Below are 26,069 nucleotides of genomic sequence, written 5' to 3'. Positions count from 1 at the left end.
AATGTTAACTGCAAGTTTCTAGGGTCACTGAACTCATCTAGTGATTTTAACTTTCTTCTTTGTGTTCATTTTATTTTCCATATGGTTTATTATACATATTCATTATTTTGGTAATAAAAAAGAAAATACCGCCCGGCCAGCGTGGCTGGGTGGTTGAGCGTTGAGTTATGAACCAGGAGGTCATGGTTCCATTCCCGGTCAGGGCACATTCCCAGGTTGCAGACTCGATCCTCAGTAGGGACGGGCAGGAGGCAGCCAATCAACGATTCTCTCTCATCATTGATATTTCTATTTCTCTCTCGCTCTCCCTTCCTGTCTGAATTCAATAAAAATATTTTTTTAAAAGAAAATATTATTTTTAAAAATTTAAAGTTTTCTTATGACTTAACGCTAATTTATACCTTTATGAAAGTATATATTCTTCAGAAACCTTTCAGAGTAAAACTGTACTCTGTATATATTAGCAGATTATTAAAAATTCAGGGACTCTAAAAGGGTAAAGAAGATATTTTAACTTTTAAGACTATTGTTCTCACTAAAAAAAGCACTCCTATGCTCGCTCCAAGTTAAAAAACACAATGGAAAATACTTAACCACAGGACAAAATACTAGTAAAAAAGCATTGTTTTAGGGAAGATTCTAGGTTTTCCCTCCCCCATAAATAAATAAAATAAAAGCCCCCTACCCCCAAGACCCTAAACCGTGACAAGAACATGAATTTTCCTACCCCAAAGACACTGTACAGTTGGTGAAGTTAAGGTTTGGCCTTGAGGCAAACACAGTGGGACAAAAATTACCCCTGAAACAGCCACCCAAGTGGGTAGGAAACAACAAGAACTCCACCCAGGGCCAAGGGCAGGAGCCACAGGGCTGAGTTCAGGGAGGATGTTTTTGAGAGGCTCCCCTGGGGCCCAGCCCGGACATCTTTTCCCACACTCCATGGAAGGACCACTTCAGGCAAGGCCCTAATGAAATGCACACTGAAATGAGAACTGGAAAAATCTTCTTAACATTTCAGAGTTCTTTACTGCTTTTCAGAAAGTTATGGCAGAAAAAAATTTGGACAGCAAAAGGTGTATGTAGCTGATTAACCATTTTACCTCATTCTCTTAGCCAGCTAAAAGAAGGTTACTGTTCAGCATTTCCAAAAGTTTAGAAAATATGGAGAGATTACATTAGAACTTTTCCACAATCCCATCACCCAGCGATGACCTCTGTTAAGCTAGTGAACTTTCCAAGAATGGTTATATTTAATTGCACATATTAAACATTGAATATATATATACTTTAAAAGAATAATTTCAATTATATTTATATGTCATTCCAAACTTCACCCTGGTTCATCTGTTGGGTAAAAACCTGTAATTATGTTCTGATACAGATTTTACTGCCCACCCAATGGCTTCACGTTTGTTAAAGATCAGAATGAGCAGGGAACTTTAGATTCCAGAGCAGAGATGCCAGACTGTTCTGAGAATCATTCAGGTGTTTACTCTCACAGCTTAAGAGTTTACTAAGAATGGAATTATGACACCTATGAACAAGGGTCAATTTTAAAGCAATTTTAAAACTGTCACTTTCATATCTCAAAGCACACTTAATCCTGAAACCCTCGTCAATCCACCATATAAAGTTCATGACAGAAAACACACAACATTCATGGCAGTAAACTAGTTCATTTTTATAAGCCACATTTTATCAAGTGCCAATACCGTTGGGGACTTGGACCATAAAAACATCTTCTCCCAAATATTTCCCCCACCAGCTAAGGACATGATTCATTCCTGGGATTCGCCTTCAAAATATTATTTCTATAATATTCTCACTTGAAGAGCCTTAAAATTGCCCTCCCTTTACACTGGAAATTAATCTCTTTCCCTCACACACAAACACTCACACACACCTCTCTCACCTATTTGATATAGATAAGATAGGATATGCATCATATGTTTACATAAATATATATAACATCACCTAAGAATTCCCTCTCACATAAAAAGGCAAGGATATCATTAAAATTCCTTCTATCAGTTCTAAACCTACAATATTCCCAAATGCTGAAAAACCATTAACTGGAAGTAATCTAAATCTGGAGTCATTTTTATTTTAAAATTTTTCACTTGGAATGTTATCTACATTGCCAACCAATTCTTATGATGGTCTACATGGTTACAAAATTAGCTGCAGCAGCAGTCTGGGCTCCCACAAGTGAGAGCAAGCATGTCACAGAATTCCACTGCTCTCTCCACACAAGTGTGCGGTTTGGAAATATGTACTCAAGTCCTGGGCTTCCCCACTTTCTAAGCTGGCCCAAGGTGAGTGTAGAGGGTCAAGTTAGCATTCCATTACACCTGCAGGCTCTATTTCTCTCTCTGACCCACACCCTTAAGATGCTGACTTACTCATTTTCCCACTGCTTTTAGGTAAAGATAGAGGACAGGTATGACAATCCTTTGGAATTTTAAACTGTTCCTTAACAATGATCTGCAATTTGCCAGGTTTGCTTTTTTTTCTTTACTTATTTAAAAATTAAAGTATTGATTGCTTTTTTATTATAAAAGATAGTCCTCATGGAAGTCTATGATATTATTTACTATACTCTTCTCTATGTGTGAAATATTTCAAAACTTAAAATGAGAAACATTAAGTCATAGGAATTTCCTTTCACATAAGAGAGGAAATCACCCATCAACTCACCATCCAAAGCAAACCATTAACATTTTATAATGTATTTCTGTCCAGTCTTTTATTGAATACAACAAAACTGGAGTTATATGGCATTATACAGCTTTGTATACAGATTATTTCCACCGATAGTATATTGTTAGTATTTTCCCATCTCAGTATTATTCTTCCAAACCATTCTTTTAAGCACTATATTGAATTCCATCCTGCACCTGTGTCATAATTTATTTGATTATGCCCCATTTGCTTTTCCATCAGTACTATTGCTAAGAAAATCCTTGTTTAAAATCCCCTGTCCTTGTTTTTAATTCTCCCTTTAGGTTATACAGCTACAAGTGAAATTTCAGTCTAAAAGGTATAAACATTTCAGGTTTCTGTTATATATATTGTTTTCAAATTGAGTTTGTATTAATTCAAATATTCTACCAACAGGTGCTACAGAGCTCCTATCTCATAGCATTCCAGAGAATATTATCTACCTACTAATTTAAGTGGAAAAATAATCTAATTAATTTGTGTTTTACTGGTGAATTGGAACAATTTAATATACTTACTAGTTTTCTTGATTTGTTCCTTTATAAACTACCTGTGATTTCTTCTTTCATAAACTATTTGTTCCTAGTCTTTCCCCACATACTAGGAATTTTTCTTGATTGTTAAAAATAAATATTATTCAGGTTTGTTTTTCATATTATTGTATTTTGACAAGATACACAGGAACAAGTTTCATATAGACTGAACTTAGCATTATTTATTTGATGGGTGTGTGTGTATTTACTTACTGGAATGTATCTTTTCTGAACAAACCAAATTGTTTATTTGAAAGAAAGCATAAAATTGAGACAAAGCAAAAATTCCACATTGAATGGTAATTAAAATGTACTGTGATTGGCGCTGGATGATCTCACTTAACTTTAATAAAATCCTTTCTGATAGGTACTGTCATTATCACTATTTTACAGATGAAGATACTGAGGCATGCAGAGAAGTCAAGGCAGTTTACCCAAGGTCCCTTAGCTAGTGTCTGGAGTGACCAGGCTGTGCAGCTCCAGGGCCCACTTGGAGCCACTGGGTCCCATCCATTCACCCTACATATAGTTGGCCCAGGGTTTGGGCTTTCACAACTCTTCTCCCATCTCTTTCCTCCTCCTTCCTTCCCATGGCCACCATCATTACTTGCTCCCTTAACGTCTGGACTGTCCAATCACTTGTTTTCTGTCTCCTTGCTTCTAGTTTCTTCCTATCCCACTGCATTTATTTATTTATTTAGAAAAGCAAGCAAGAATTTATTGACTGCAGCAAAAACACACTTAGGACAGTGAAACAAGAAAGGGCATAGAAGAAGCAATGGGAGAACCTAGGCTGGGTTGCTGTGGCTCACTGGGGAGTCAAAGGGGGCCTTGGAGTCAGGTTCAAAGGGTTCAGTTAGCCCTGGATGAGCTGCCGCTGCCCATTGCTCCTCTGGTTGCAAGTCTCTTATGGTCCCTTAGAGTTTAGGAGATGCATCCTGTGGGGGAAGAAGAGGGGGAAAGGGAATGGCAAGGGCGTGCTCCCTGGAGGGAGAGCGCCTGTTCACTGTATTGTGAACATGGCTGAAGTGTTGTGTTACTGGAATATCTTATCATCACAAAATTTTAGAAGTTACAGGATCTTAATGTCTAAGTGCCAAATCTGGTCAATTGGTAGTTATACCCTACAACACTGTATTTGCATTGAGAATGTTACTGAGGCTCTATCTCAGCTCTGCAGAAAAAGAATGCCATGATTATTTTCCACGTCTGATAGGAACAGAGGGAGTGGTGCCCTTCTGCCATGTTTTAACCCCTACTATAATTCCATCTAAGATTTTCATTTTATAAATTTAGATCTGAGACCAGGACAGTGAATGGCTTGCCGAAGTCACACATCTGGTCAGTAAAAGGTCTTTTATCATCTGTGTACATATATGTAGATTAAAAAGTCCTTAGATTCAGGAATTAATTCTTATTCAACTTTAAGCCAGCCCACACCATCATCACCTTAACCCACTTCAAGTCCTAGCAAGAGAAGGTATCCAATAGATATTTACCGAATTTCATATACATATATATATAATATCTCAGAGTAGCAGCAAAGGGAAAACATTAGTATAAATACTTCTTGGTAAACAGAACTGTAATTGCACTACTTTCAAGAACAGGAACCTGAACTGACAAAGGATTTTCACTAAGTGGAGATATATATACACACACACACACACACACACATATATATTTCATTGGTAATACAGCCTTTTAAAAAACAAAAGAATGTGCTATTTAATAACTCTTTTATATAAAACTGTTGATAGTTTTTGCAAAGCATATCAAGAGGAGTCAGTGGCTCATATAGCTTAGGCAATCTGAAGAGAAAGTAATGGAAAGGTTATCAGCTGAACACCTACTATATGCCTACTGTACACTGCTGTCTCACAACTGCATGAGTATTATTTCAATTTTACTGATGAGAAAATTATGGTTCTGAGTAGCGATGGTCATGTGACTAGTATACAATAGCATTAGGATTTGAGCCCAGATTTGTTCGACCCCAAAATTCAGGCTCTTTCCAAACTAAGGAAAATTTTTCTTGCAATATCAAAATCATCTTCACAAACCTGAAAGGATAAAAACTGATTATGATTTACTGAAATTATGAATGTTCATTAAAAAAACATAGGGTTTCTTCAAAAGAAAATAAAAACACAAACTGGGAGGTAATTTTTGCAACACATATAATCCATAAAAGATTAGTAAGCAATCTACATAAAGAACTACAAATCAATAAGGAAAGAAATCTGAAAGACAAACAGGCAAAAAAAAAAAAAGACTGAACAGGGACTTGACAAAAGAGGGAACCCAAATGACCAATAATAAAAATAGGTACTTAACCTCAATAATCAGGGAAATTGAAAATAAAAAGCACAATGAGATAACTTCACAAATGGACATTTTCAAGTTTGGTAAATGATAGTCTGGAGAGGTTATGGAGCAACAGTAACACTATACCCTGCTAGTGGGAATATAATTGGTATAATCACTTTGGAAACTTTGGCATTATCTAGTAAGGTTGATAATGCATATAGGATCCAGCAAATTTCATTCCAGAGAGAGAGAATTTGTGTGTGTGTCTATCTCCACATAGGTACTAAGAGACAAATAGAAGAATCATTCATAGCAGCCCTTCTTATAACAGCAAAATATTGGAATTAAGCCAAATGGCCATTTACAGAAGGAATAAACAAGTCATAGTGGAATACTGTACAGCAGTGAAAATGAATAAACTACTACAACAAAATGAATGAATATCAGGAATATAATATCATTATATGAATATAATAAACTACTACAACAAAATGAATGAATATCAGAAATATAATATCACTAATCTAAAAATGTAGTCACAGAAAAATAAATAAAGCATAAGTTCATTTATATAAAGTTTTAAACATGCCCTAGCTGGTTTGGCTCAGTGGATAGAGCGTCAGCCTGCGGACTGAAGGGTCCCAGGTTCGATTCTAGTCAAGGGCACATGCCCAGGTTGTGGGCTTGATCCCCAGTAGGGGGAGTGCAGGAGGCAGGTGATCAATGATTTTCTCTCATCACTGATGTTTCTCTCTCTCTCCCCCTCTCCCTTCCTCTCTGAAATCAATAAAAAATAAAGTTCAAAACATACAAAATTAAGAATTTTAGAAAGGATAACCTATAAAAAAGAGTAAGGAAATGAGAAGCACCAAATTCAGGACAGTGGTTGCTTCAGATGGGAAGACAGAAGGGTACTTAGGGGACTGTGACTATATGATAAGGTTCTTCTTGAAGTAGGTAGTGGCTGCCTGAGTGTCCATTGGTTTGTGATTCTGCAATGTATCTTTTATGAGCATTATTTTGTATGTACTTAATAAGACTACTTAATAAAAAAACAACTTTAAGAAGGAACCAGAAGGACAGGATACTGAATATACCAGGAGAAACAGCTGGTGAGAACAAGATGCCAGAGGGGAGCAGGAGGAGCAGAGGGGACCCTGGGCTTCCTGGACTCCAGCTCTGATATCTCAAAACCAATGCCTTCTTGGGGGAGGGTGTGGCAGGAGGGGGGAATTGGTTGTTTATCAATTTTAGAAAGACACCCCTAAAACTGAGTAATCTAAAAAACTATAATTAATAGGACTATGCCACCGAAATATTAAAGAACTTCATAATGTTTTCCTGTATTAAGTAATTTACAGTGAATGCATCACTTTCTTCAAAATCACTTAGTGACACAAGGGGAGAAAGGTGTTGATATCTGAGCAAAAGAAAAGACAAAAGTAAGATACAAGAAGGAACTTTTTGATACAGAAGTCCCTTAGATGAAGAAGTGCAGTAGTTTCTCAATTTAATGGGCATACAAATCGCTTAGGGGTCTTGTTAAAATGCAAATTATAATTGGATAAGGCTGGGTTGGGGTCTGTAAGAATCTGATTTACAACAAACTCCCAAGAGATCCTGATGTTTTCGCTCCACACACCTCATTATTATAGCAAGGGACATTAGGAAAATGCCTAATTGGGATAGTTTAATTTTACTCAACAAAATAAAGAGAATAATGATGTTATTCCTATACCATATGAAGTTGGATACAGACAATGTTATCAGAAGACTCAAGAGTACTAAACTAGGTGTCTTGTAAAGAAATTGTGCTTTGAGAAACAGCGAAGTCTGAAAATTTATAAGACATATCCGTGAGATGTTTTACTCACCTCCACAGACCTCCAGAAGTAACTCTTCCAGAGGAAGTATTGGCCTTTTCCTTATGAAGAATGGTTTACATTCCCAATAGTCTCGCAGGAAGAAACCAAGACTACCACAAGGAAATCCACAGAACATTAACTAAAGCCCAATTATAATGCTGATGTCGGTCAGTGCCCAACATAATTAAAGGAACATCACATCACCGCATGTAAAAAAATAAAATATATGTTGGGCTTTAAAATTCTCTCTAAGAATATACTCTTTAAAATGAAAAGTTTATTTCAACAAAAACCACATCAAACCATTTCCACCCATCATGTCTATGTTTGTTTAGTAGTAGTAAAATCCTTCCATCTCAAAACAGTACTTCCACATGTAAAGTCATACTTTCAAACAGCAAGACAAAATAACCACGCCAACAAACTCTCACAAAGAAACCCTGTCACTACCAAGTCCACTAAGGATGTGTCACAAGCAGAGAGGGAGGCTCCTACAACCTCTTAGACAGGTGTTAATACTCTCGCCCAAGAGATCCTCTTCACAGACCCCTGCACAACAGGAGGCGACCAAGTTTCTTCATCTCCTTCTCTCAGATGAAGGTTTTGGTCAGTCCAGAAATGACAAAGTTAAAAAGAGCTTAACCTAACCGAATTCTGCACCTGGTGTCTAAGTCAGAACAGCTAAACCTCCTGTGACATCAACACAGGATATTTTCTTACAACATAGTAAATCCAACATGTCTGGATAATCCATGGGAACGAGACTCCCAAACATCTTTAGACCACACTATTTTATACCATCAACAAAAAATTAAAACCCAAATCCAAAAAGGGCTCTATTTTAATGGCTCTCTTAAGGGGAACTCGCAATAATGAACATAAACCACACAATCTGCATTCAGATTTGTAGAGCTACCAAGAAGTCAAATGCCACCAACCTGGATTCAATAGAGATTTAAAAAAATAAAAGTAGACACGCCCTTGCTTTGAAACATTGACCTTCCCTTCCAGACAGCATACTGAAATTCCCTTTCTCACCTATACGGGTGATATTTGAAACGTATCCCATTTGCCATCTCACACTGAATAAAAGAATTGGAGAAGTGGCATTTAGAAGGGACATTCCCTATGTACTGGCCCAGACTAAATAAGTGAGAACACTGGCAACCATCTCCTTCTGACCAGATGCCAGCCTCAGAGGCCTTGGTGGTCTGCCCTTCTCAACCCCCTCCCCAGCCACATCTGCAAAAAAAAAAAAAAAATGTATACAAAAAATACATATACACAAACATAAATGAAGCCATTTACCACCATAATCCCATTAATCATGACTAATCTAAATCTATAAAAGTCTGAATATCAATTCACCACCAATCATGGCACTCATTTACCTAATCATCCCTAATAAAACATCTAAATATGTACTTGATTTACAGAAAAAGCAAACGATGAAAGCAAAGCAAATAAAGGTTAATCATTAACTACCCATCAAAAAAAAATGTAAGTTCCTTTTAAATCAAGCTATTCAACTACTGGATATATTTAGACATGTCTCAGGGACATAAAAACTAACATAGACGAATCGTTTCATTTCAAAAACTGGTTTCCTGTAAGAAAAATTCATATTCTTCGTATTGACCAAAGACACAGAGGTACTGTAACGTCATCGCTATGAAGACCCAATAAACACCAACTTTTTATATATTAAGAAATCGATGGATAGTTGGGTTGTGGTTACGAATGACGGGTGATCCACAGAAAGACGCTGCAACTCCCACCCAATACTGACTGCACCACTGCCTCCGCACACCACTGGTCCGCGGCCTCCCTCCAGCCCCTCCCTGCGGCTCCGGTCCCAGGGTTGGAGATCAGATTCCCGTCCGCAACTGCAGGCAGGCTCCCTCCGCCCGCATTAGCGCTGCAGGGCGCCCCTTCATCCAAGCACAGGCAGGGAGGGAGGGAGGGAAGAGGGCACCCCAAAGAAAAGAGGCTCCCCTCTAAGGTAGGTGACCTGGTCCTCCTGTCCCCACATATACAGCTGAAGCAGCATGACGGGGTAGAAGCAGCTCTGAGCCTCGGCCAAGGGCAGCCCCGGACCTGGGTGGGGCCGGGCGGGGGCCGCAGGCGCCGAGTGGCCGTGCCAAGCCCCGCCAGTGAGAACCCCGGGAGGCTGCGATACTGCTGCATTGTGCTGCATCACGGTGAGGGCACCGGGAGCCATCCATCTTGCCAAAATCGCGTATCCCACTTAAATAAACCCACCGAATCCATCTTTCTCCTCGCCCCAGCACCCTCACACTCGCCCTCTCATTAGTATCTAGCCTGGCTTTTGACTGGAAGAAGAATGGACACGGTTTGTGTATCGATCCCGACAACACTCCCCCTCTCCATCTGGAAGGCAGGCACTTGGCATCTTTCCTATCACAAAACAAAGGGAAGGCTCCCCCCAAAAAGACGATCGCGGGCGCGGAGGGGTGATGGCGAGAGGAGCTTCCAGCCCCCCCACCCCAAAGGCAGGCCCGGAGGGTCCGCGCGCTGGTACAAACCTGTTGAAGACAGGGTGGCAGACGCTGAAGGGCGGGCGCAGCGGCGGCTCCGCGTCCGCAGGCGGCTCACGCCCAGAGCCTGGGAGAGTGGGGACCAAGGGAGGGCGGAGGGCAGGGGGCGGGCGCGGGGAGGGGGGGAAAGAGGACGCGGGGGGGGGGGGGGGAGAGGGCGCGAGGACGAGCGGCGTGGGGGGTGCCGGGGCGCCGCCTCGGGTTCAGCTGCAGCGCGGCGCAGCCCGAACCACGCCTGGCCGCATCCCCCGTACCGTTAGGCTCAGAGCCCGGCCCTGTCAACGCCGCCCCCGATCCCACCAGCAGGACGAGAAGGAGGGCACCCGAAAATATACCCTCGCCGCTGCCCACTCCGCACCCACCCCCGCGCCAGGGGCCGCTGCGACCGGCTGGAGGGACGAGGCGGCGGAGGCTGGGAGGAGGAATTGGCGCCCCCGCGCCCGGGATGGAGCTGGGCTGCCGCGGTGCGCACCGCGGGTTGGCGGCTGCCTCGCCCGGGGCCTGCCGCCCCTGCCCCGCCAAACCCCAGGACGAACCGAGCCTGCGAGTCCCCGGCTCCCCGCGCCGCCCCCGCCCGGGCTCCGCAGCCTCCCCGCCCCCACGCCGCTCCCCAGGCGCAGGGCAGCGGCGGGCCAGCGGCGCCCTCCCGGCCTGGGCCCGCGCCCCTCCTCCCGGCCGCCCGCCGCCCAGGAGCCCGCCTAGGAGGCAGCCCCCGTGAGTTGGCATCTTCCAGCCTCAGGCCCCCGACCTACCTCCCAAGGATGGGGGGGTGGGGGTGCCGGGGTCCCGTCCTCCTCCCGCTCCTCGGCGGCCGGGCGGGCGGGCCGGGAGGCGACTCCGCGGGGCGGCCGCGGCTGGGGCTGTCCGCGGCTGGGGTCGGGGCTCACAGGACGGGACCGGTGGGCGCTGCTGCGCGGGCTGCGCGCTCGCTCCGCTCCGAGCGGAGAGGCGGCCGAGGGAGGGACTGGAGGAATCCGCAGCCTGCACGGCAACAGCTGCACTGATTCCGGGGGCTGGGCGGGAGCGCCGGGCGGGGGAAGGAGGAAGGGAGCAGCCCGGGGGGGCGAGGGGCGGGGAGACGGAGCGCGCACACGCGCGCGCGCACTCGCGCTCTCCCGCACACCCTCCACCCTCCTCTGCTGTCCTCCTCTCCCCTTCCCTGGGTTCCTCCCTCCCGCCGGCCCTCCGCGCCCGCCCGGAGCCCCGCAGCCGCCCACCCGGCGCCTGCTAAGCTGGCGATCGGAACCTCGGCGCGTCCGCGCTCTTCCCAGCTCAGGCTCTGCCCGGCCCTGCGCCGACTGCGCCCGCCGCCGCGGGGACCGGCCCAGGCTGGCTGGGGCAGGGTGGGCACCGCCGCCTCTCTACCCGGGCAAAAGGACAATGGGGGCTTTGTCCCCACAGCCCAGCCGGCGAGGGCCAATTTCACGTTTAATTTGAGGCTAATTCGATTATCGCCGTGGAGAAGGGGCAGCCTAATTTCCTACGTGACTTGTGCAGCCTCTCTTCCCCCGCGACGTTGGCGTTGGGGACGCGATGGGAGGGAGGCTTTAGAACGTCACCTGGTTGATTTGGGTTTAGATCTCGGTGGTGGTGCGGTGAAAGCTCCGTCCAGCCCAAGGAAGAGCGGTGGTGGTCCCTCCGTGGGAAATCTTGGGAGACGAAGGGAGGAGGGTTATTCCCCGGAGAAGTCCAGCTCTCCCTCTTTTGTGAGTGCTTTTTTCCACCATTTCACTCAGGGGACAGGTCCTCCAAGTGATTCCTCCACCTCCTCCCTCCAGCCCCAAACGCTCGCCTCCACCTGTAGCGGGTGTTCTTCCTAAGCCACTCGCTCCTGGGGAGGAGACGCCCGGCTGCAGCGGAGGTCCCTACGGCTCGAGGGCTTGAGTTCTCCCCCTACCCACATACCAGGACATGACACGACGTTTTCCTCAAGTGCCAGCGCCCCTTCCCAACCTCTGGCTCACCCCATCAATCCCCCAGGCTATGTAGAAATTGTACAACCACCACTGCTGAGGAGAAAATATGGTGTCATCACCATGACCACGACCAGAAATGCTCTTTAGAAAAGAGTCTAGAGAAACTGACTTTATGCCTGCTGTGTAGGTGCCCAACGGTGGCATTGTAAGCTTCGGAGGGAAAAGGGCCTTTGGTTGAAAAGACCCAAGGCTTTTCCCCTAAAAATCTGACCCTCAACCCCTGAATAAAAAAGACAAATAGTTTGGATCATGCTCATACCTCAAATCATTGGAACAGAAGCCTGGTGGGTTTATATTTTTATATGTATTTTTAAATGAAGTTTTTAACATAAAACATTAAATTGTCCCAGCAATTTAGGAATATGATTCTTCCTTTTAGGGCTTCACCATCAGTTTGAATGTTTGTCCCAATGTTTACATTTGACATATATGAAAAAAAATTGAGGAAGGCAAATAATTTAAATTTTCTCAGAAGGTTGATTAACACAGCCAAAAGGTTAACTCTCCAAGGGCAGGGTTCTTTGTTCACTGTACATAGCAGGCACTTAGGAGGTGCTCCAAATTTTTTTGTTGAATTGAATTGAACAGAACAGAAAGCAGCATGTAAGTGACTGCCCTGATTAGGTAACACTGGAAATCCACTAATAACGAAAGTTGTGTGTGTGTTTTTCACTTATTTTGGACCATGGGTCCCAGCACCTCCCCACTCAAAATGCTAATGAAATACCAAAGAAAACAATGGCAGTACTGGGAAGTGCCTGTTTAAATTCTTCCAATGCTATTCTGCAATGGTGACTCTTAACTGCTTCCTTTATCACAAGTAATAGTACTTGAATACATCTTCATTTGATGGATGAGTCACCTCCACTACCCCATTCCACTCTCACTTACTTTTAAAAATTTCCTTCAAAAAACAAGGCCGCACACACCCTTAGCCAGGTCCTTCAGTGGCAGTAAGCATTCCAAAAATGTGAAAGACCAGGATTCAGTTTCACTATAAATACTTGTTCACAATTTCAAATTCTTACCTTTTGGTGGAATAAAATCATCACCCAGGAGAGCCCAGTTTACCACTGAGCACAAAGGGAGTAACAGGTCAAAGAAAAGACAGCCTAACCTGGTCAGGTGGCTCAGTTGGCTGGAGTATGGTCCAGTGCATCAAAAGGTTTCAGGTTCAAGTCCCAATCAGGACACGTCCCTAGGTTTCGGATTCGATCCCTGGTCTGGACACCTAGGGGAGGCAACCAATTGATGTTTCTTTCTCTTTCTCTCTCCCCCTAAAAATCAATAACAAAAATATATCCTTGGGAGAGGATTTTTAAAAAAAGAGTCTAAATCTGGAGATTATTGGAAAAGACATATATCTTTGTGGAAGGCAAGAATCTAGAAAAGATAAGAAGCCTTCCTAATGATGGTAACTCAAAAGGATTGTTCTCAAATATTTCAGGCCCAGCTTTGTGGGAGTTTATTATCCTCACAATAGAATCAAGGTTGATTTAAAGGAAATTGAAACTCATCCATATCATGTCTGTTCTCTCTGTTTTTAAAAGCACACTTCCCACAGAAATAGTACACTATTACAAAATTTTTGCAGATATAAAGGGTCTTTAAATTTTCTGTTAATAATGACAAGTAGCAACTATAAAATGCTTTCCAGTTTTTAAAGTGCTTCAGCAAATATATTTTGTCCTTTTGTCAGTTCTGTGGAAAACATATTAACCCCATTTTATAGATGACAAAACTGAGACACTGGTAGGTCAAGTGAGTTGTCCAAGTTTATTGACATAGCTACAGGGTGCCAGAGATTGCTTAGAAGCTAGCATATCAGAACTGTGTATCTGGGCATTGCATATGAATTATTAAAAAGTAATTCTGTTTACATGATGAAAAAAGTTCTGGAGATGGATGGTGGTATTGGTTGCACAACAATGTAAATATACTTAATGCAGTTGAACTGTACACTTAAAATGGTTTTATGTTATGTTACCACAATTTTTAAAAAATTCTTAAAGTAATTTTAAGTTTAGACCTCTTGAATAGTAGAGTAGATGCCCACCGTTTGGATTACACTTTCTGTATTGTAAGCATATTGTCCATGGCACACGGACACATCCCCCTAGTAGACTATATCCTCTGCTACACCTGTATATTTCAGCTCCCTCCAGTTGTGGTGTATATTTATGAAGCCAGTTGTATTTGTTCCCAAATTTATTTATCTATCCCAGTTATACTTACTATACTTAATAAGTTCACTTATTATAATTAAGCATTACATAAACCAATTAAATGAGTATGAAAAGAGAACTGTTTCAGTGAAAACATTTTTGAACTGTCTGATTAAAGGCTAAAAATATTGTCATCAAAATATATGTGGGCAAAATAACAGTAGAGAGGAATGGAAATCATAAAAACCTTGAAATATTTCAGGTCCAGGTTGCTTTGTAAGTGTCTCTAAGTTCTTAATGAACTAAAAATAAAACAAAAGTGGGTGTCAGATCGCTGTGGCTTACCCAAAAAAAGAGTGGTCTTTCGCTTGGTAAATATGTTCAAATAAACACTTTGTTTATCAACTGATTAGCAAGTTAATGTAAATTTATAAATTTTGAGTAAAATAAAACTTCAAAGCATGTCTTTTTACAGTTATAAAGCTATCACTTCATTTTTTTTTTGAAATATGCTTCAAGGTATAGGCAATGAATTGTTAGATATGACGCCAATGCATGAGCAACAACAACAACAAAAAAGAGGCAAATGGACACCATCAAAATTTAAAATTTTTGTGTACCAAAGAACAGTATCAAGGAAGTGAAAAGACCATCTAATAGGAGGAATTATTTGCAAATCATACATCTGATAAGGCTCTAGTATTCAGAATAAAGAACTCTTATACTCAACAACAAAAAAGTCAACTCATTTCAAAAATGGGTAAGAGGCCCTAGCTGGTTTGGCTCAGTGGATAGAGCATTGGCCTGAGGACTGAAGGGTCCCAGGTTCGATTCCAGCCAAGGGCACATGCCCGGGTTGTGGGTTCTATCCCCAGTAGGGGTCAGGGATGTGCAGGAAGCAGCCAATCAATGATTCTCTCTTATCATTGATGTTTCCATCTCTCTCCCTCTCCCTCCTTCTCTGAAATCAATATATATATATAAATATATATATATAAATATATATATTTATATATATTTATATATATAAATATATAAATATATATATATAAATATATATATATATAAATATATATATATATATAAATATATAAATATATATATATATATATATATATATATATTTCAAAAAGGGTAAGAGGGTTGAATACAATTTTCTCCAAAGAAGATATACAAATGGCCAATAACCACATACAAATATGTTCAATAACATTAATTATTAGGAAAATGAAAATCAAAACCACTATAAGACACCACTTTATGCTTCCTAAGATAGATTTAATTTTTCAAAAAAAGGAAAGAGATCAGATTTGTGGTGGGGGAAAGGGGATTTAGATAAAGGTGGTCAAAACGTACAAACTTCAATTATAAGGTAAATAAGCAGTAGGTATGTAATGTACAAGATGATGACACTAGCACTGCTGTGGGCTCTATATGAAAGTTGTTAAAAAAGTAAATCCTAAAAGTTCTCATCAAGGAAAAACATTTTTTACTTTATTCCATATGAGATGATAGCTATTAAGTAAACTTATTGTATTAATGACTTTATGATATACATAAGTCAAATAATTATGCTGTACACCTTAAACTGTATGTCAATTATATCTCAATAAACAGGGGGTCGGAGGGTTGGAAAATAAGTATGTGAGGATGTGGAAGAATTTGAAGCCTGGTGCATTGCCAGTGGGCATGTGAAGTGGTGTAGCTGCTGTGGAAAATAGCTTGAGAGTTCCTCAAAAAGCTAAATATAGAATTATGTGATCCAGCAAGTCCACTCCTAGCTATACTAGTATGCCTAAAGGAATGGAAAACAGGTACACAAACACACGTTCACAGTAGCATTGTTCACAATAGCTGAAAGGTGGAAACAACTCAAGTGTCCATCAATAGTTAATTGATCAACCAATGTGGTATATCCATACAATGCAATACTATTGAGCCATAAAAGGAATCAAGCACTGATATGTGCAGCTGTGTATTAGCATGTTGTACACTTAATGTAGTATACTTAGCACATTTACACTTAGCATAATGAGAAAAAGCCAGACACTAAAGGTCACACATTATATGATTCTCTCTATATGAAATATCCAGAATAGGTAAATTCATAGAGATAGGAAATATATTGGTGGTTGCCAGGGGCTGGAGGAAGGGAAAGGAAAGAGTATTAATTAAGTTTACTTCATTTAAATTTCAAATTTGATTACTGGTTCAGTTATTAGAAAACTTTTAAGTATGTTTAGAACAACTTGGGTATTCAAATCTGCTTGTCTTAACTATGAATGTTATAAAATCTACATACGTATCAGACTCAAAGACGGTTTAAAAAAGGAATGTAAAACATCTCAATTTTTAAAATGTCACATGTTGCCATGATACTATCTTGGATACAATGGGTTAAACAAAACTTATTTTTAAAATTAATTTCACCATTTATTTTTACTTTTTCAAATATTACTCTTGCAAAATTTTTAAATACATATACAGCTTACATATTTCTTTGGCCAACTCTGTCCCAGGCATTGTCACTGGAGCCCTGGTAATTGGCATCCTCACTCTTTAGGCTCGGGAAAACTGAAGAAAAGCAATTGGAATCTGTAACAGGCCACAGAGCAAGAACTTCAACGTGCGGTCATTTCCGACACCAGGCCTGCTATAGTGCCTCCATCACAATGGCCTTGGGATCTGTGGTGGCAAGCCACGAGGCTTCTCTGTGAGCAGAAGGCAGGCATGGCTAATATTTTCATGACTCGTGTCATTCTTCTGGAAGTCCAAAGATGGCCTTGGCAATGACCGAGTGCCATTGCCTCAAGATATACCACCTGCCACCCCAACTTCCCAGTTTGACATAGTTTGCCAGCCTATCTACTAGTAAAGGATTCCAGAAGTGGGCTAGATTCATGCTTAGAATTCATTCAAGAAATTGCAGAAATTCATAGGCTGATGGGTGAGGGACAAAGAGAAACAGGGAAAAATCATGTCCCCACGGAGAAAAGTTTAACATGTAGCTGCTTTGAGGAGAAAGTCTTCTGTCTGGATTAAAAGGTTAGATCTTGCCCCCTAGCCATACTTCCAATGTTGGGATATCACTTCCCATTCTATGCCCTCAGATACTGCATGGGTGGGGATTCAGGGTCGAAGGATAAATGTTACATCTCATTCTCAGAGGACGACACAAATTCGGAGGCTATCTGAACACTTGCCATGGAGGCAATGACATTCTTTTCTTGCTTGCTTCTTCTCATGGGTGCCAGTCTGGTTTCTTCTCTTGGGTTTGTTCTTTTACACGTGGGTTAGAGCAAGCAAGGTTTCAATTTTAATGATAATCCTTTAAGACTGAGATTGGAGTCCTTAAAAATCACAAAAAAATGAGGACATATTTGCTAAATTTCAGTTAATAAGCAATTTCCCCCAAATGAGATATGAGGTGTAATATTGTAATTGTTTCAACATTATTATTACTAAAATATATTTCTAGGCACACTGCTAAGCACTTTACATGTCCAGCAGGTCCTCAAATAATGTTGCTTCATTCAATGTCTTTTTGTTATAATGTTGACAAATGTAACTACTGTTCATAGCAATTAGCCTATGGTAAAATTGGCTTCCTTTTACCTCGTTTTGCCACAGTTCCAAGAATGTTGTTAAGTGAGGACTTACTGTAATCATTTAATCCTCACAACTAATCTTTGTGGTGCTTACTAATATTATTCCCATTTTTCCAATGAGGAAACTGAGGCACAAAGAGGTTGGGTCAGTTGCCTAAGGTTGAACAGCTAATATGTGATGAAAACTGAATTGAAACCCAGGTCCATCTGTCACCAAAGCTGTTTCCAAAAGTTTGAAAAGGGAAAGTAGGATCCCCGATATTTTATTACTAGTTTTGGAAGCAAACATAATGACTCAAGATATGTGGTCAAAGGCATACTTTTTTTAAAAAAAAAAAATTGGCATCGTTTTAATAAAACTTTAAAAATATGTTTTTTAGATGAAGGCTGAAAGGATGTATCTAAGTTTTAAAAAATTTTAAACACCTGGATTCCTATGTGCTTATGTTTCAAAGTTCACCCAACTTGAAAGTCATCCGCTCCTTAGTAAGTGCTGCCAATATGGAATAAGAAAAAAAGTACTTTAAACAGAAAATCCCCCTGTGTTTGGTGAACAGAGCAGTATTGTTGTTTGTTTTTTGAAGGGGACAGGAGATGGGGGTAGAGGTGGGATATTTGTTTTTATGAGATCCGCTTTAAAAAGCCCTTCTGAGGCCTTCCCAGGAGCAGCCAAGTGGGCGTGCTGGGGTTTGATGCGATACATGCTGGGTAAGTATGGGCCTGGCTCAGCTGCAAGTAATTTACACGCTCAGGGTTCTCTCCAAAGAGGACCTTGGACCAAAGCAAGCTGAGAAAACCATGCACTGGAGTTCTAATTGCTATGGGACTCAGTGGCAGGAACAAAGCATATATATATATATATACAGATCTCGAAGTTTCTTGAGGTGGTGGGCTAACTGAATTTGAGAAGAACGTGGGGCTTCACTCATTTAGTGGGAATGGAGAATTTATGCTAGCTGAGGAGTAGATTCCATGGGAAGGTTAGGAAAGTTACCTGAAAGCTGTCTCTGAATTGTGTCTTAGGTGTTATCACGTAGGCACTGCTCTCTTTCACCATCCATAAGAGAAGATCAGAGCTTTCTCTGTCATTTCTCTATTAATTTGCCCTCCAAGAGGATACGAGGTTTCACTAGGCTGATTGCCTCCTCTTTCGCAACCTAATTCTCCCAGATTCTCCAGAAAGAACAGGGGTGGTAACGCTGTGGCCCTTAGACTTCACATGGTCACCAGCTGCATCCCAGATGGAGGCAGACCTCTAGTTTCTCAACGACCTGCATCAGGTGGCATGAACTGGAGAACCAGTGTGGCAGCCTCAGAAGAAAACTCCAGGAGTATCTCAGCTGCCAAGTTTCACCTTTCCAATGACAGGTTTGCCACAGGGGTTCAGACCCCAGTACGAAGCTGCAGCAGTAAAGAAGTAAATCATTCCTTAGTTCTTCCCTACTCCACTGAAAACTGAAAATAAACAAGATAAACATCTGTTTTGGGTAAAAATACTCATCGTCACAATCAGAGGTTTCACTTTTTAGCTTTTTCTTTGAATAGGCAATCTATTCATATTAAATGCATTCACATATTGATTTTAAAAATCAAAACAGTATTAAAAGGTTTGCATTGAAATTCTCACTCTCACCTAGTGCCCATTCATCCCATACCTCACCCCAATTCCCTATAGATAAACACTTAAAAGTTTTTTTAATATATTTTTTCAGGATACCTTCCCAATATCTCCTTAGACATATACAAACAAAATCAAATATATATTCTTATTACTTCTCTCCCTTTATTATTATAGAACAGGTAGCATACTACAAACAGTTCTGAGCCTTGCTTCCCCACCCCCCCAATAAATCCTAGAGATCTTTCCTTATTACTTCCTGAGGGCTGCACAGAAAAGAAGTTATCGAAAGTACTACATCTCAGAAAACTGGTGTGTTGTGTTCTCTTTTATTGTCTTTATTTGTTTGTTTTAGTGTCAAATAGAAAAGCCTGACTTCATTTCTGAAATAGAAATCTCCCAATTTCTATTCTAGTTCTTTCATACACCAAGGTAAAGATGTTGGGAACAACAATATATATATATGGCATGCTTGTCTAGGTTATGCCTTTGAACTTCATTGATAATTAACTGGTGGTTTAATACATAATACACTGTTGCTATCATAGCATATAAAAGAGTATGCCCAAAAATAATACCTTCATCCCTCCCTCCAAAAATCCTCATGAAATGTAAAATTTACACACGTGGTGTGGCTGAACCAAGTAAAACTTTTGTTGTTAAGAAAGGATTTTGCACGTCTTACACACTGTGTGAAGATAAACCCCATTGACTGGCTACAAATTCTGCCTGTCCAAGGACATTTTTGTAGGCAGTTGTTATTACATTTGATAAGTTGGGTGGAGCTTTCTTTTCAGTTCTAGGAGTATTTTAAGAATTTTTGAGAGGATTATTGGAATGGCTAGAAATGCTATTGATGATGGTTTTATTGCCCCATATGATGAACAAGTGTAGGAATGAAAGGGCTTCTTAATAATGCTCATTCTTGTCTGGAAGGCATGGCTCAGTGGTTGAGCATTGACCTATGAACCAGGAGGTCATGGTTTGATGCCCTGTCAGGGCACATGCCCGGGTTGTGGGCTCAGTCCCCAGTGTGGAGGAGGTAGACAATCAATGTTTCTCATCATTGCTATTTCTCTCTCTCTCCCCCTCGCTTTTCCTCTAAAGTCAATTAAAAATAAAAATATTTTAAAAAATAATGCTTATTCTTATTTAGAGAGCTGGGGTAGATACAACTCCAAATTCTAGCAAAAACTTGAAGAATCACAAGTAATAGAGTTATTTCATTGTTCTGGAGATGTTTGATAGTGATCTCTTCAGATATAAGATAGGATTGACTGTGGGATGTTTTTCCTAAGAAGTTTTGTAATAAAGTAGTTTTCTGCTGCTGTTACTGTTATTAAAACTTGATTTTAATCACTCAAAGCTGTGAATGAAGTCCAGGGTCCTTCTTTTACCATTGCATTATGACTAGAAGGTACAATATTTAGGATAATCATCCGTTTATTTTTGCCCTAACTCTATAGTAAGAGGAACCCAACGAAAAAAAATACAAATAAAAAAGATGCATTCATTCAAATATTTCTTGGGCTCAAATAAATAACATATAGTGATGCAAATGCTAGTGAAACAGATTGGAAAGTAGAACTTTAGAGGAAAACTGAGGATGATGCTAATTGCAACCAAATTAGCTGTCTCTAACTGAATTAACTATCGGTATAAATATCTTCTTTCTTTTGGACACCATATAACATATACAAATGCACTGGAACATTTCCAAGCATAGGCAGTTGGGATCCCCAACCTATGAAACAGTGAAGAGGCTCTCATCTTAGGAACCAGAGGAACTGGAATTCAGTACCATTTTGGTGGCTTTTTGGTTACCGAGGTGGGTCAAAAATCTGTACTCAAGACCCGGGGTGAAAGGGAACCTGAGATGAGTGTCCTGAATTGTGACTTTGGCACCGCCCTCCCTGTGAGCTCAGACAAATGACTTCATCTCTTGTGTTGTTTTATCTCCCAATTTCTATTCTTGTTCTTTTATTTCCAGAGGTACATGTCATCTGAGGCCTTAGGCGTTTTGCATAGTAAATCGGGAGGGAGAAAGACACAGAGAAACAAGTACCTGCATAAGAACCCTAAGTTTCTACACAGACTTTGTATTAGGTTTTATTAATGGTGTTTCATGTGTTGGGCCATTTCTTACACATTTAGACATTTTCTCCCGGCCCCTGGAAAACTGAAGTCTCCATGAAACATTCCATGAATGATCATTAGTGTTACTAATACGTTCTTCTAAAATAACTGGGACCTATTTATAAACCACAGGCAATTGTTCTTGCCCAGGACACAGTCTGAATAAGTAATTTGAAGACTGGAAAACACTGTCAGTCACCCATGTGTTTTCTTTATTTACTATTTTCCAAACTGGCCTTGAGAGTTCCTGTCTCCAGATCTTTGTTCATGCTGTTATTCTCTCAGCTTGGAATAACCTCTCCCCTTCTTCAAATTCTCTCCTCCTTTAAGGTTCAGCTCAAATACCACTTTTTTTTTTGGGGGGGGGGGGGGTTACAAATGTCTTTACTTTTTACATTACCCAAAAAATCCAGGAATCTCTTTATTTCTTGCAACTGTGAGTCACTTGTAGCCCCTAACACATCACTTAGCATCCTACCCTATATTGTTCTCTCCTTTTTGCCATTACATAAACCTAGATTTCCACAGAGACTTCAAACTCCTACATGAATAATCAAGATAGCATCCAACACAGAGCTAAAAACATGGACAACACTTTGTTATTGATATAAGGTGGTGATTTTCAAATGACCTAAAGCCAAATGAAAGAAAATCATAGAAACCCAATGTGTAAAATTAACAGAAGTTGACCTACTGTGGCAGAAGTTGGGGTAAAGGTCTGTACTAACATCCTGCCAGCGGGACCCCACTCTCTACTCATCCCTCTGAGCAGGCTCTGGAGCACCCCTAGGGCTCCTTCTCCCCCTGCCCTGTTGGTGCCAGTGTTCTCAGGCTTCCTTGCTAGGAACCTAGCCATCCCCAGTACCTGAGCTGCCTATCCCATTTCCTCAGGGCATAAGCATACCTGTATCTAAGCTGAGCTGTTGGGTCTCTCCAGTGTAAATGTTACCTACCTTCCCCGCAATGTGTGCATCCCCACAGAGTTTTTCTAAGAGCTCACGTTGACCTGACTGACCCATGGACCTCCACCTCATCCATTGGAGAACTCAGTGTGGCTGATGATGAAGCAGTCCTTTGGGCCATATTCCCCCATTCCTACTGAGCTAGCGTATTTCAGTAGGAATGGCTGCATGTTTGAAATTCTCGTGTTTCTATCAACTCAAACAAACATATTCTCCCCATAAATTCTATTCACCTTCATACTCTTAGTTAATTGCAAGGAAACAAAATAAAGTTTTTGGAGGTACTTCATGGCATCAGACATCCCATTTCAGAGCAGCAGAAACAGAATAAGAGAGGCTATATCATCCACTTTTTAGCCCTGGCATCACTCCAACCTCCAGCACTGTATTTCACTCCAACATTAACCACCTTGGCTGCCTATTCTTCCTGGTTTCATGCTTGCATTAAATATACATAGTTTTCTTTTGATTTTATTGTTTTCAGAGAGTAAGGGGGAGGGAAAGAAAGATAGAAACATCAATGATGAGAGAGAATCATTGATCAGCTGCCTCCTGCACATCCCCATACTGGGGATTGAGCCTGAAACCCGGGAATCGAACTGTGACCTCCTGGTTCATAGGTCAGTGCTCAACCACTGAGCCACGCCAGCCAGGCCATACTTGCATTCTTGTTTTTCCCTTATCAAACTTGAAATGGGTTTGACAAGAAATGGGTTTGTCCTTGACTTCACACCCTGCTGACTTCCTTAGATATAGTGATCCAGTTTTCACTCCAGACCTGAACTCTTCTTAGCTGCTGTTCGCTCACCAGTAGTCCTTCCAGATCCACTGATCTTGGTCATGTCAGCCAATTCAAGACACCAGGCCCTGCCAACCACAGATGATGAGCTATGCTTGCAAGCTAGAATCTGGGTTTGTTTTCCAAGGGACTCTCTTGCCTGTCCCTGACACCTCTGTGCTATAAGCCCATTTCCATTAAGGCACAAACTCTTGACTTAGCAACCCCAACCTCAGTAGCCTCCCCACTTGGCAATGTATGTGTTCTTCTACCTAGTTAGACTTGGGCTTACCACTAAAACACCCTTGTGGCTCCCTGTGCCCCTAGAATCCTTCGCCTGCACTACCCCCAGTACCTGCCCCACCATGAGGAGCAGTCACCACTGGCCATTCCACTGGCCCCTGGGGAGTGGGCATGAGCCAGTCAGGGAAACTGTTTTATTGGGATGGGCTTTTGGATTTCCTTAAATGCATGGTGTGGTTGAGGAGATCATTCTCAGAGGGAGATATAAAATAGGGATGTAAGGCTGGAGTCTCAGTCTAGTCAAGAAGAAGGTACACACAGTTTATAAAGGAAAAATGATTTAATCTCCTTCCCATCATTCTATCAGATGAGATGAGGCCTTCTGGGAACGTGTTACGAGGGAAATGATTATCAGGAGGATAAGTAAAGGACTTAGGACTTTTGTAATCCATCTTCTTCCATAATCACTCAGTTCTTCTCTCTTTTGTATTTTTTTTTTTAAATATATTTTATTGATTTTTTACAGAGAGGAAGGGAGAGAGATAGAGAGTTAGAAACATCGATGAGAGAAACATCGATCAGCTGCCTCCTGCACGTCTCCTACTGGGGATGTGCCCACAACTCAGGTACATGCCCTTGACCGGAATCGAACCTGGGACTCTTCAGTCCGCAGGCCGACGCTCTATCCACTGAGCCAAACCGGTTTCGGCTCTTTTGTATTTTTTTTGTATTTATTTTTTTTTAGGTAGAAAAATGTGTTGGCTTGAACTCCTAGTGCTATCTTATGTAATAAAAAAGTCAAGCAAAGGGCAGGTCTTGGTTCAGCTTGGACTCAGCCAACTGCCTGTATTCTTACAAGTGCTAGGAGTTGGAGGCTCTTTGCTCCTTGAGGATTATCGTGAAATTCCTCCTCAAGTTTTAAGTCTCCTTCCATGCAGGCTCTTTCCATGCAAGAGGAACATCTCAAGGTAGGCCATTATGACATCTCATCCATTGTTGGCTTTCAGGAAGCGTTAAATAAATCTTTATGCTTTTATTGTAAGAGCACTACATTTGATGGCAAGATTTCCAAAACCAGTTTTCCTTCTAACTGACCATGGGTGCATAACCTATCCCATCTGGGTCCCTTCTGCTCACCTGAAAAAAAAAATGAAGATTGATCCCCAAAACCTCCAGTTTTGAAATTTCCCAGCTTAATGACAAATCCTAGTTGGCATCTAGGCACTAATTGAAAATCTATAAACCAGATAAGATATTCTAAAATTGAATATATTGGTATCCCTCTGCAATCATAGTAATAGAGTTTTAGCTTCAATAGGAAATCACCATCCTCTTTGATAACTAACCAAGGTTAAATGAGATAATATATCCAGGGGAACATCTAGCATGCAGAGGCACAATATATTTCAGTTGAAAGGGTGTTTCCTATACTTGTGTTTCCCAAAATAGAATTCTAGAAATCCTATTCTTTCATCTAGATTTGCCAAGGCGATTGTGTCCTAAAAAGTCCTTTATAATGATGTTTTTATTCATTCAGACTCCAACTAAGGATTACACATTGCATTTAGTTATTGATTCTCTTTAGTTATTATTTATCTTATTTTTGTCATCTGGATAAGGCTTTATTGAATGTAGCATAGAAAGATGGAATATCACTAATCAGCCTTGGCAACCCTCAGATAAGACAGCCTTAAAGCTAGTGACCTGGTCACAAGGCTTGAAGAATTACAGAAACATTTTGCTGCACAGTGTAGTGGCTTCTCCCTTCCTGGAGCAGCGTGCAGAATTTTGCCCGGGATAAGCGCTGGGGTGCCAACTCTTTTGCAATGCACCAGGAGCCTGTGGCCCTGACCAGCTGGGGACCATGGCAGTCCCTTCCCTGATTCCTGGAAAAACAATCATCTCTCCCTTAGAGGGCAGCTGTGTAGCTTAGCTGAGATGGTGTAGGGACCTGACTGGCCCACAGTGGGAGCTCAGAACAGGCCACAGCCCCCTCCCCAGGACTTTTAAAGACTGTCTGGGAAAACTCCCTAAAATGTAAATTTCAGTAAGCGACTCTTTTGGTCAAAATCTTGTGACTTTAAGGATAATGTCAACATTCTTCTGCTTGGTATTCAAGCCCCTCCAGAATCTGACCCCTGCTGTGTCCTTGCACTGTGACCTTGGGTGTGTCCACCCAAGAGGGAGCGGGTATCTCTTGGAGCTCCAGCCTCTGCTCTCCCTTCTCTCCACGCCCATCCTTAAACACACTCCCTTGTTCCTGTCTCGGCTCTTTGCTCGCTGGCAGGCAGGCCTGAGTGAAGACTCCCCTCTGTATCATCAGGGTTGTAAGCTGCAAGCAACCGAAATCAGTTCTGGCTGATTTAAGCAGAAAAAGGATTTGCTGAAAAGGAGGGTCAATCACCATGGAAATGCTGGAGAACTAGGCTGGGAGGCACCTGAAAGTAACAACGGAAAGTAACAGCAAACATGCAAGTAACAGCGAACCCAACTCAGAAAGAGTAAAACAAGGAAATTCACCGCTCCTTGTAACAAGCTCGAGTCCAACGGCCAGGCAGCCCCAGGGGTGGTTGATTCAGGGGCTGTGTGTGTGGTC

General features: G+C 41.5%; 1 protein-coding gene across 1 annotated transcript in view; it reads right to left on the bottom strand.

Annotated features, from left to right (window-relative positions):
• Nucleotides 1-10,959, bottom strand: part of SPTBN1 (spectrin beta, non-erythrocytic 1) — a 179,101-nt gene extending 168,142 nt beyond the window's left edge. The window contains exon 1 of the mRNA XM_070429223.1: nt 10,740-10,959. The gene's annotated coding sequence lies outside the window, so the exon portion shown is untranslated. The remainder of the gene's footprint in view (nt 1-10,739) is intronic.
• Between the last annotated feature and the right edge of the window lie 15,110 nt (nt 10,960-26,069).

Source organism: Myotis yumanensis, unplaced genomic scaffold, assembly GCF_028538775.1.
Source record: "Myotis yumanensis isolate MYYU_CA2020_CCGP unplaced genomic scaffold, mMyoYum1.0.hap1 SCAF_11, whole genome shotgun sequence".
Taxonomy (NCBI): Eukaryota; Metazoa; Chordata; class Mammalia; order Chiroptera; family Vespertilionidae; genus Myotis; species Myotis yumanensis.
Note: the sequence above shows the minus strand (reverse complement) of the source record. Positions and strands in the feature narration are given on the sequence as shown.